At 48.4% G+C, this 6,375-nt stretch overlaps 1 pseudogene; it reads right to left on the reverse strand.

Annotated features, from left to right (window-relative positions):
- Nucleotides 1–2,230: 2,230 nt before the first annotated feature.
- Nucleotides 2,231–2,349, reverse strand: LOC132008836 (5S ribosomal RNA; annotated as a pseudogene).
- Between the last annotated feature and the right edge of the window lie 4,026 nt (nucleotides 2,350–6,375).

The following is a 6,375-nucleotide window of genomic DNA, read 5'->3' on the forward strand; positions in this document are numbered from 1 at the left end:
TCTGACAAGGCTGCCACCCAGAGGAAGGCACCACTGTGGACAAGGCCGCTTGTGGCTCGGGGGGTTGGCAAGGCATTTTGCGGCGAGGCTGCTGGCAGCTAGGGGCAGTTGGCATCTCAGGGCCGCTGGCGGCTCGGGACCTCTGGCATCCAGGGGCTGCAGGCATCGGGACCGCTGACCACTGGACCGCTGGCATCTCGGGACCACTGGCGTCTAGGGGCTGCAGGCGTGGGGACTGCCGACCACTGGACTGCTGGACCGCTGGTGTCTGGGCAGCTCGGGGCTGCTGGAAGCTGCAGGCTGCTGGTGGCTGCAGGCGGCAGCTCTGGGCTGCCAGAGGCGGGACCCCCTGAGGCTGGAGACTGCGGGCGCAGGGACCTCAGGTGGTGGGACTGCTGGCGGTGGTTATAGCTCTTACAAGAGCTGTTACAGCTTTTCCATTCTGCTGACTCTTCTGCTCCCGTTGACTCTTCTGCTCCCATCACAGCTCTCCTCTTCCCCTGCTAGCCTCGCACAGCAACCTTTATGCAGTTGGTTGAGCCCCACCCCTATACAGGTGGCCAGTTGGATCTCAATTCACCCTAGTGGATATACACATGCTGCACCAATTGGACATCTCCACCTGGCCTGCCCCACCCCTACATCCGGGGTCCACAAGCAAGTTCCTCTGGGAGGGGCAGGCCCTTACATTCCCCCTTTTCTTTGGAGATTAGTCAAATCCTTGACTTTCCAGATAGTTCTATCTTATATTGAACATATAAGACTAACATTTTATCGCCCCAATTTTCTTTAGTATAGCAACAATAAACTTACAATTTTTTAGTCCATGGTCAGCTGGGTCTGTCGGCTGCCACTCCCATCTGGGGGGCATCCTTACTCTCAGCTCGTTTGACGTGACCCGCATGAACCCAGGCCCTAATGCCTTCTACTTTTACTGCCGTGGGGGTGGTTAGGATAACAGCAAATTGTCCCTTCCAGCGAGGCTTTTCCCCACTTGATAGTGATGTATCCAGATCAAGTCCCTGGGATATGGTTCCACCAGTGTCTCTGTTCCAGTGTGGGCAGTTTGGATCCCTTCTTTTTAAGACAGACTGTAATGCCTGCAGTGACTGGGGTATAGACTGATCAGTCATTTCTGCTAGGGCAACCTCCTGTAGCCTAGGACAGAGCAAGGGAGGGGTCCTCCCAAACATTATTTCAAATGGGGTCACCTTGTTTAAATAGGGTGTACATCGTGCCCTGAGGACAACAAAAGGAAGGAGATCCATCCATCCACCACCAGCCTCCAGAATTAACTTTGTCAAGGTCTCTTCGAGAGTCTTGTTCATTCTCTCTCCTTGCTCAGAGCTCTGGGGCCAGTAGGCACACTGTAGTTTCCAATTAGTGCCCGCAGCCTTGGCCATCTGTAGCGTCTTGGTGAATGCAATCAGCTTTGCTTTTCCACCGAGATCCTGTGTGGCAGGGCTGTCGTCCAGAGTCTCTGCTCAGGAGAAACCATTGCAGCCCCCACATACCTCTTTCCATTGACCATGTAAACTACTACCTTCTGTGAACAGAGTCATTTCCGCATCCGGGAGGGGAGTGTCTCTGAGATCCTGCCTTATTCCTATGACTTGGGTTAGGACCTTCCCGCAGTCGTGTGGGTGGTCAGCCAGCACCTCTGGTAGCAACATGGCTGGATTTAGCACTGCCGGGGGCCGGAAGATCACTTTTTTTCGTTCAGGAGGAGGGCCTGATACCTCGTCACTCGGGCATTTGTCATCCACCGGTCTGGTGGAGTCCGGAGAAGGCCCTCGATAACGTGGGTGGTGGTCAATATGAGATTTTAACCCAGAGTCAATTTGCATGCATCCTTGACCAGGAGGGCCATGGCAGCAATTATGCAGAAACAAAGGGGGAACCCAGCTGCTACTGGATCTAGTTTCTTGCTAAGATAGGCCACTGGCCTTCACCAAGGCCCCAGAGTCTGAGTCAAAACTCCTTTAGTCAGCCCTGCCTTTCCATCCACATACAAGTGGAAGGGCTTGGTAGCATCTGGGATGACCAATGCTGGGGCACACAGTAAGGCTCTTTGTAATTCCTGAAATGCTCCTTCTGCCTCAGCTGTCCACACTCTACCATAGTAAGTCCTCCCTTAGCCAGTTCGTAGAGAGGTTGTGCCATCTCCGTGAAGGCAGCATCCACAGCCTGCAGTAGCCCACCGTCCCAAGAAATTCCCTCTTGGAGATCAAAGCGAAAGCAACCCGTATTCCCTGGCAGTCTTCCATCCAAGTAATAACCAGGCCCGACCCTGCTTAGCTTCTGAGATCAGACGAGATCGGGCGCATTCAGGGTGGTATGGCCATAGACAATCATAGGCTTCTTACCCGATATTCTCAGATGAGTGTACGTGACACCCTATGTAACATGGAACTGTCCTTCCCTTGCTGGAGGAAGCTGAACTTTCTCATAACCTACTGTTACCTTAATCTGTCCAGGCTTGGTTAGCTACCATATCTCTCTCGTTCACAGTTACGTTGGCCCCCGGCCTTCTTGGGCTACTGATGCCTTGTGGTCATACCCATTCTGTACAAAGGAGGAAGTAGTGGAGGGTTTCTAAGTGCTTGGAACAGAATGATGTTTCAGACAGATGGACATGCCATTCAAAGATGCAGAGGCTGCAGAGAGCCAGCATATTCAGGAACGTGCCAGCAGCTGCACGTGTATCAATCGGGGGACAGGTCCCTGGCAGCCTCCGATGGTCAAGATTTGAAGCCTTGACTCCTGAGCTCCTCCCATGGGCCCTTGTGTGACCCATCGAGTCCAGACATCAGAGAAGAGGGACGGGCAGCTCATGGAGCTTCAGAGAGTTTTCTTCCCCTTGGAAGATGGCTTCCTAGACTCAAAGTGGACCCTCAGATTCTCGTTTTTCTAGGTCTGAAAGCCAACACAGAGGTGCTGAGCAGAGTCCAAATTCATTGCACAGAATTTCCCCTGTTCCATCTCCCAGATTCTGGGTGGAAGAGCTCAGAGAGAACAGCTGTAGTCTGCTCTGCCATCGGAGCAGGGCTGTCCCTGGATGCTGTCCTGCTTGCATCCCTCATGGGAACTTAGGAGCATCTTATCTAAGGTCTGTCCGTATAAACCCTGGACCAGGCTACTCCGTGGAGTAGAAGACCGTTATGCCATATGACGCCCTGCAAGATTCAGGGTACAGTCCATTCAGACTCCATAGTGGAAGCGGTGGAGCCATAGAGATACATTCACACAGTCAGGCACTCTCCAGATTCAAACAGGTTGGACATCCTCCCCTTTGGGTATCCCTGGCTAATGAGAGGTGATCAGTCTCCCCTTCCATTCTTTTACGAATGGATTTAGCTCTGACAGTGGCCTCAGGGCTGTTTTTCTCTCTTTTTACATATCTCCTACTTTTTACATACAGAGTTGCTTTTCTCATTTCCATCAGTCTTAATTGCACTTAACAGAATTTTGTACTCTTAGAAATACCTTAACCTCTACTGAAGACTAAATATAAACCAATGGTGAGTTGTTACAACGGAATTCTTTAAATGGCAAATTTATCAATCAGTTAAGCACAGAACGTGTTCACCAGCAGATTTCAAAAGTATAAACCCAGTTCCAGCAACCAGCGCCCTAGCATTTCATCCCATTTGGTTAGGATCTAGATGTCCAACAAATTTAACTCCATTTGTGATTCAAGCAACCCTTCACGGTTTCAGGTTACCAAAGACTTCGGAAGCCACTTTAACAATTACTCATTAAACCCTTGAAACAGTTAACCAATAGCCCAGCCATCCCTTCGCCAACAGACCTCATGTTCCACCTGGGCCCATTCCACTTCAGATGCCATGCTTTCCCTGCCAGCAAGGGGGAGGGGCTAGGCAGTCCACGTTGGACCAGAGAAGGCAAGGAATTCCCCGAAACAAAAGAAGTTTTAGCAGCTGCTTGGGAATATTCCTTAAAGTCTCTGTCTCGAGGTCAGTTCATCCCACAGTGCCAGTTCTGCTTACCAAAAGTGGCCCACTAGGCACTCATATTCCACGCCTGGCTCTAATGAGCATCAGCATTGGACACCTCAACCCAGCATTTGACTAACTCCAGGTGGCTTGTTATAGCCCTTAACACATGAAATGAGTGAGGGAGAAGCCCCACATCTATTATGAGGAACAGAGAGATGAAAGCCAGCGTCCCCTTACTCTCTGCTTGCCACATTCCTTTAACCATAACAAACAACACAATAGACAACAAAAAGACAAACAAACAACCACAACCCCAATGGCCCTCATCCAGAGCCTGCTGCTGGGGGGGAACTTTCTAATATAGAAGTTTGAATCTTATTGTTTCAGTAGAATTTTATTCAGTTATCATTTTGGGAATGTCTTCCTATTCAATTCCTTTTTTTTTTTTTTTTTTCTTCTTCACAGCTTCTTCTTGTAATTATGGTGGATTGTCTTTGCCTGGCTTCCCATATTTAACGTTTTTTTCTAAAGAGTCCTTTTAAAGCTTTCTGTTTTCTACTTCCTCCTATTATTTTTTTCTCTTTTAAACTTCATTTATGAAACGTTTTTATTTTTCTTTCTTTCCTGAGCTCCATGAGCTTTTTCATATTCTCCTATTATCTTGTTATTTACCTTTCTATTTGTTGTTCCTTTAGAGTTTCTATAACCTTTAAATGGTTTATTGAAATGTATACTTTAAAAGGATGAATTGTGTCCAATCAAGTTCTGGACATTTTCACCATCCTAAATGAAACCCCATACAAACATCCGTCACTCCCATCCCTTGGCAACCCATATTAAGTAACTATTAATTTACTTTCTGTTCCTATAGATCTGAGTTTTCTGGACATTTCATATATAAACAGGATCATACATGTAGTCTTTTATCACTGGCTTCTTTAACTTGGCCTAATGTTTTCAAGGGTCATCGATATTCTAGCATATATCAGTTACCTTATAGAGTACAATATAGGTCTCTGATCCTTTTAAAATTTTGTATATTCTATGAGGTAGAAGTTCAACTTCATCCTTCAACATGTAAATATTTAGTTGTCCCAATGCCATTTGTTGAAGAGATTATTCTTCCCAATTGAATTGTCTTGGCACCTCTGCCAAGCATCAACTGACCACAAATTGTTATTTCTGTACTCAATTCCATTGATTTATATGTTTATCTTTATGCCTGCATGTACCACAGTCTAGATTATTGTAGCTTTAAGGTTTTATCTCCCCTGCTTGTTTCAGGTTCAGTTTGTTCTCTTCTCAATATTTTTAAGGTAGGGTTTGAGGTTTTTTGTATCCTTTAAAACAGGTGCTTACTGCTATAATTTCCCTTTAAGTACTGTTTTAGTGGCATTCCATAAGCTTTGGTGTGTTGCATTTTTGTTTTCGTATAGCTCAATGGATTTCCTAATTTGATTTTTCTCTTTGACCTACTGACCAAATTTATGGAGTGCATTAATTTCTACACACTTTTTAATTTACCCAGAGCTTGCCACTGGTGGGGGCTATCTTTATCTCCCAACCATCTAAGGGGACTTGAACCCCTCAACTGTCTAAGGGGAGGCAGGGGACTCAAACCCCCCGACCACCCAGGTGGACTCGAACCCCCTCAACTGGCAGGGGACTCGTACCCCCCAACTGTCCAGGGGACTCGAACCCCCTGACTGCCCAGGGGGACTCAAACCCCCTGACCATCTAGGGGGACTTGAACCCCCCGGGACCACTCAGGGGGACTCGAACCCCCTGTTGATCTATCAGCAGAGTGATGGGGCGTCCCCGCATCCTCTTCAGCCCTGGGGAGCATGGCTGCATCCAGCTTCTCCCCGGTGGGCTATACCGTGGAGCTCCAACCAGACAGACAGATAGGATCCCAATACAGCCGATCCCAATACACCCGATCCCAATTCCTCCGATCCCAATACATCTCCGGAGGCTTTTCCTAAAAATTCCGATGCTGGCTCAGTTCTCTTCATTTGATCCCGGACGAGCCCCTAAATGTTAGGGTCCGTGATCAAAGGATCGAGACTGATACAAAGCGAAGGTCAAGCAAAACTTTATTTCACGCCAAGCATCAAGAATCAAACTGACCAGTCAGGGCTATCTCTTACGAAAAGGTGATGACGATTATCCCGACAAGGTCACTCCCAAGAAGGCCGCTCCGGAGGAGGCTGCTCTAGATGAGGCTTCTCCACAGATGAGGCCGCTCCATGATCAGAGCCACTCCCAAGAAGAGGCCACTCCCAAGACAAGGCTGCTGCTCGATGAGGTTGCTCCCCGGACAAGGCCGCTCCCAAGAAGAGGCCATTCTGGACAAGACCGCTTCCCGGACGAGGCCACTCCCGACGACGAAGAGGCAACGATGACAGCGACGATG

This window comes from Mustela nigripes, unplaced genomic scaffold (genome assembly GCF_022355385.1).
Source record: "Mustela nigripes isolate SB6536 unplaced genomic scaffold, MUSNIG.SB6536 HiC_scaffold_1515, whole genome shotgun sequence".
Taxonomy (NCBI): Eukaryota; Metazoa; Chordata; class Mammalia; order Carnivora; family Mustelidae; genus Mustela; species Mustela nigripes.